The following is a 5,931-nucleotide window of genomic DNA, read 5'->3' on the forward strand; positions in this document are numbered from 1 at the left end:
GGATCCGGAAACAGGTTCAGCTCCCCCCCATCCAGGAACTGAACACGACCTGCCTCTCTCGAGAGGGCTACGATCTCACTAACCCTGGCCCCGGACGCGAGTGCAAATAGGAAAATAACTTTTTGCGTTAAATCCTTTAACGCACATTCTTCATTGCTCAACAGGGAGGCGAAATGAAGAACTTTGTCTAAAGACCATGAAATGGGCTTTGGAGGTGCTGAAGGTCTGAGCCTAGCGCAGGCTTTCGGAACTTTATTAAAGATCTCGTTACCTAGGTCGATCTGGAAGGCAAATAAAATGGGTCTCATCAAAGCCGATTTACATACTGAAATCGTGTTAGCTGCCAATCCTTGGCCATGGAGGTGGATGAAGAAAGATAAGCAGAAGTCTGTTGAGATCTCCTGCGGATTCTTTGCCTTTACAAAGGCCACCCACTTTCTCCAAGATGACTCATATTGCCTTCTAGTCGATTTGCACTTGTATTCCTCTAGGAAGTCTATGCTAGCTCTCGAAATCCCGAAACGCTTTCTCACCGCTAGGGCGAGAAAATCATGAGCTGCAGGGTCTGGGTTTTCTGTAATGAAGCGCAGACAGTCGACTTCTGGACTCGCTGGGTCAGAACTGGATGTGGTAGCGGCACGAACTTCATCTGTAGTTCCAACGCCAAGGGGAACCACATACTGTTCGCCCACTTGTGGGCCACTATTGCCGCTACCCCCTTGAAGGATCTCAGTTTGTTGAGGACCCTCAACAGAAGGTTGTGAGGAGGGAACAGATAAATCCTGGACCACCTGTTCCAGTCGAGGGACATTGCGTCCACTGCTTCCGCTAAGTGGTCCTCGTACGGGGACACGTACAGGGGCAACTTCTTGTTGTCTTTCGTCGCAAAGAGGTCTATTTGCAGTTCTGGGACTTGATTCAGAATGAAGGAAAATGATCCTGCGTCTAAGGACCATTCCGACTCTATCGGTGTGAACCTGGATAGAGCGTCCGCTGTCACATTGCGGACTCCTTGAAGGTGAACTGCCGACAGGTACCACTTCTTCTTTTCTGCCAATCGGAAAATGGCTAACATCACTTGGTTGAGAGGTGGTGACCTCGACCCTTGTCGATTCAAGCATCTCACAACCACCTCGCTGTCTGTCACCAATCTTATGTGGATCGAGTGACGCGGGGAGACTTTCTTTAAGGTAAGGAGCACTGCCATAGCTTCTAGAAAGTTTATATGAAAGGTCCTGAATAGCTTGGACCAAGTCCCCTGGACTTTTTTCCGATGAGAGTGACCTCCCCATCCCTCCTTTGAGGCGTCTGAGTGAATCGTCATCGACGGGGGAGGTGGCTGAAGAAGAACCGACTTCTTTAGATGTCTGGCTTGGGACCAAGGTCTGAGAAGAGTACGTAGCCGAGGCGGCACTGGTCTTCTCAGGTCTCTTCGCGCGTTTGATGCATACCTTCTCCAAACTCCGGTTGCATCCTTTAGCTGTGCTCTTAGCACTGGGTCTGTCACTGAAGCAAACTGGAGAGAGCCTAGTACCCTATCCTGTTCGCGTCTTGATATCCTTTTGGAATCTAGAAGTCTCTTGACAGAGCCCGCTATCTCCTTCCTTTTCTTCATTGGGATGGAGAAACTGTGTGACAAAAGGTCCCAGTGGATTCCCAGCCACTGGAACTTTTGGGATGGAGAAAGTCGAGACTTTTTCTTGTTGATCTTGAAGCCTAGGTACTCTAGGAACTGGATCACCTGACTGGAAGCTTGTAAGCATTCGGTCTCGGATGCTGACCACACCAGCCAGTCGTCCAGGTAGGCTACTACCTGAATTCCCTTTAGGCGTAATTGTTTGAGAGCTGCGCTCGCAAGCTTCGTGAAAATCCTTGGGGCTATGTTTAGCCCGAATGGCATGGCTCTGAAGGCGTACAGTTTCCGTTGTAGCCTGAACCCTAGGTAGGGGGAGAGTCGACGGCTGATTGGGATGTGCCAATAGGCGTCTGACAAGTCTATAGAGACTGAGTATGCCCTCTTGGGCAGTAAGGTCCTTATGTGTTGCAGTGTTAGCATCTTGAATTTGCAATTCACTATGAACTTGTTGAGTGGTGACAAGTCCAGAATGACTCTGAGCTTTTCCGAGTCTTTCTTGGGAACACAAAACAGCCTCCCTTGGAATTTGATGGACTTCACCTTTCGGATCACATTTTTCTCCAACAGTTCTTGAACGTACTCCTCCAAAATAGGGGTGGAGTGTTGGAAAAACCGAAGGCATGGGGGTGGAGTGCTGTACCAGCTCCAACCCAGTCCATTCTTGAGTAGGCTTTGGGCCCAGGGATCGAAGGTCCAGCGATCCCAAAATTTCATTAGTCTCCCTCCTACCGGTATCGTTTCACTTGGACTGTCGTCCTGAGGTCTTGCCTCCCTGACCACGACCACCTCTGAATCCCCTTCCCCTTGAGGGGCGCCTAGACGAGCCTCTGGCTGCTCCTCTAGGCTTTGCACGAAAGGAAGAAGACTGTCCTTCGAACGTTGGGGTGAATGTGGTTGACTGACCTGGCACAGCCTGGGGTACCCACTGAAAAGTAGTCGGGGTTTGTGCCACCATCTGGGGCACTGGAGGCAAAGGCAATTGCAGTTGCTGTTGCTGTCTATAAGGCTTGGCTGGCCGAGACGGTAGCCTAGTCCTCATATTCTTCCTCTTTGGTTGAGGACCCTCATCCGGGGAAGATTTTCTTTTGATAGCCAGGCCCCACTTCTGGAGAAGGTTTCTATTCTCCACGGCGGCCTTATCAACAACCTCTTTGACCACATCGGTAGGGAAAAGGTCTTTTCCCAAAATGTTGGAGGATATTAACTTCCTTGGCTCGTGTCTCACCGAAGCCCCGGTGAACACGAACTCCCTGCAAGCTCTCCTTGCCTTGACGAAGCCATAAAGGTCCTTCGTCACTGTGGCTAGGTGAGACTTAGCCACAACCTTGAACATTTCATGGACCTTAGGGTCACTTGCCATCGTCTCAAGAGTAGTCTGATGAGACATTGAGGCAGCCAGTCTTTCTTTTGTCTCGAACTCTCTTCGTAAAAGAAATTCGGACAACTTGGGGAGGTCCTCGCCGAATTGCCGTCCGGCAATATCAGCCTCCAACTTTCCCACTGAGAATGTCAGATGGACATCCTTCCAGTCCTTGTGGTCCATAGGCAGAGCCAGCGACAAGGGTTTACACTCCTCCAGGGAGGGGCAAGGCTTGCCGGCCTCGATTGCCTTTAGGACAGCCGCAAACCCTTTTTGTAAAAAGGGGAAGGCTCTATCAGAAGAGGACACAAAAGAAGGGAGCTTCTTGCTCAATGCTGCTACCTTCGAATTCGAGAAGCCCCTCTCTTTCATCGAGGATGAAAGTAGGGCTTGAGCCTTAGCATGGTCCATAATAATGACCTCTTTCGGCTCTGTCTCCTCCCTTGAAGCTGGTTCTTTTCTCAGCCGGACATAGCAGTCCGGATATGATGCCTTGCTGGGCCAGAATTCTACCTCCTCTAGGAGAACTGAACCCAGCTTATCCGAAATGACGATCTTACCAGTCGTCATTGGCATGTGCTCAGCATACCTCCATGGGTTAGCATCTGAGCATATGGGAAGGTCTTTCACATTGAGCCTTTTCCGGGGCCCATGTGATTCTGCTAGGGACTGCATACGCAGTTCCATTGCAGCCGCCTTCTCCTGATTCTCCTTCTGCATTTGTTGGATCATTCCAACAATCGAAGAGAGGGCCTGTCCCAGTTCTACTGGGAGACCAGCGGATGTTGAGGGGATGGGCTCCGGCATCTGAACCGGAGTAGCCGACACCTCGTCGACCCCATCCTCTGCGACATCCGGGGTTTGAACTTGATCCTGACCTTCTGCCAGGAGGTCTTCTTCCAAACCTTCGTCCACATCAGACATCTGTCACACAACTGGATGTCTTGCATCGCATCTGCGACTTCCTCGTCCACCTGGACTAGGTCTTGGGGGATCTCCTCTTGAGGCTGGGGAATCACTGCTTCAGCTGATGCCTGGGGAAAAAGATACGCCCTCATCTTCTCACTAGGAAGATAAGGGCCAGAGGTGTTCTTCTTGAAGCCCCTTACCCCAAGTACGGAGCTTTTCCCTAGCTATATCCCTTGATTCCGCCGTTCTAGGGGAATCAAAAGCCTTAGTAATCAGGTTAGTGCATACAGTACATACCTGAGGGTCCCAATACTGGAGATCATCCTTGGAGACAGCGCATGCTGCGTGTCTCCTACAACACTCATGTCCGCAGAGGTTCCTACTACGGACCCATCTTGCAGAAAACATTTCCGCACTTCGGAGGGTCCTCCTGTAAAGAGAAAAAATTTCCATGAGTATCAAGTGAACTATGTATCACTAGATATGCATAGTATAGCATAACAATTCATAAAGGAAAGACACACACTTGTGTTTCCCTCACAACCCATTGTTGCAGCTTTCCAGATAATAAAATCAAAATTGGTTTATCTCTACTAGAGTAACCAATGCAAGGTTTCCAGAGGAAACAGGTGGAGCTCACACCTAGGCAATGATTTTAAAATCCTGGATAATAGACGGGGAAGAACTCTGCTTCCTGTCTGAGGGCAACAGCAAAGGGCTGTGCAAGAAAACACAATAGTGTTAGAAGATACAGTGCTGTACCTAAACTTTTACTATAGTTTTCTCTTACTGTATATGCTATACAGAAGAATACTAGTACAGTATAGGAGGATGTGTGCCGGCCTGCCTTTGCCGGCCGGCACACACCACAATTAGCTTTAAAGTATACTACTTAACAGCTATAGGGCGGCAGCCTTCTGGTTCAAATGCCTGTGCCGGCGGCAGTAGCTGCCGGCCAGCAACAGCCAGTGTTGGCCGGCAATGACTGCCGGCCAGTAACTACACAAGGTAGTACCTAGCTGCCGGCCACACTCTTGGTGACCGGCAGACAAGGACTGACATAAGCCGGCCGGCAAAGGTACAAGACCGATGCCAGCCGGCAGCAAAAGAACCAGAAGACTACACCTGCCCGGCTGTCTGCCTCATAGGCCGGCAGCCGGGACAGGTACAGCACTAGAAGAAAATAGAATGGATGCCGGGATAAGAGTGTACACGACCCCCCAAGCCCGGCAACCGAAAGAGTGCATATAAGGAAGGGGAGAAACTTAATTCAGGCTTCCTTGACCAATGCCGTCCGGCTCTGTCGGCAGGCATGGATGAGGGACCAAGAGAGGTCCGGGCAGCACTCGAAAACATAAGACCCTTGCGGCCAGCATCTCAGCCGGCGGCAATGGCCTTAGTCAATTCCATATCCCAACCTATACTAGGTCCAGAAGTAGAATGACGTACAGTACAGTAATACCCCCTGCCGGCCAGCTCTGCCGGCCGCAAGGTACAGTACAGTAATGGCAAGGCCATTACGGAGATAGAGGGGGAAGGGACAAAAGGGTCCTGCCAACCTTGCTTTAGTGACAGATCACCCGCAGCCAAGAACTCTGTCTTAGCCTAAGGAGATCTAAGGGAAAGGGCCAGCAATACTTGCCAGCTTCCAAAGCACCAAAGCAAGGAAGGCGTTGCTATTCCCAAGGGAAGATTTTATCCTCCCCAAGAACAGCAACAGGACTTAGTCTGGTCGATCACAAAAGGAGGAATCATACTACAGAAACCTTCGATAGTGACCTAAGGGAGCTAAGCTCCCTTTAAAAGTGTTAGGTCAGCGAGAGGAACTCTGCCCCAAGCCAGACAACACGGACTCAGACTAAAAAACTCTGTTGTTCTGTCCCTCTTTGAACCAGACTTTGCTGGAACAGGAAGGTACAGTAACACCCTAGTATAGTTTTATCGAAAATAAATTCGGAAAAAACCACTTAGGGATAAGCCCAAGGCTTAAACAGAGGAAAGGGATTGCATACCTTCTCCGAAGAAA

The sequence above is a fragment of the Palaemon carinicauda genome, chromosome 4 (assembly GCF_036898095.1).
Source record: "Palaemon carinicauda isolate YSFRI2023 chromosome 4, ASM3689809v2, whole genome shotgun sequence".
NCBI lineage: Eukaryota > Metazoa > Arthropoda > Malacostraca > Decapoda > Palaemonidae > Palaemon > Palaemon carinicauda.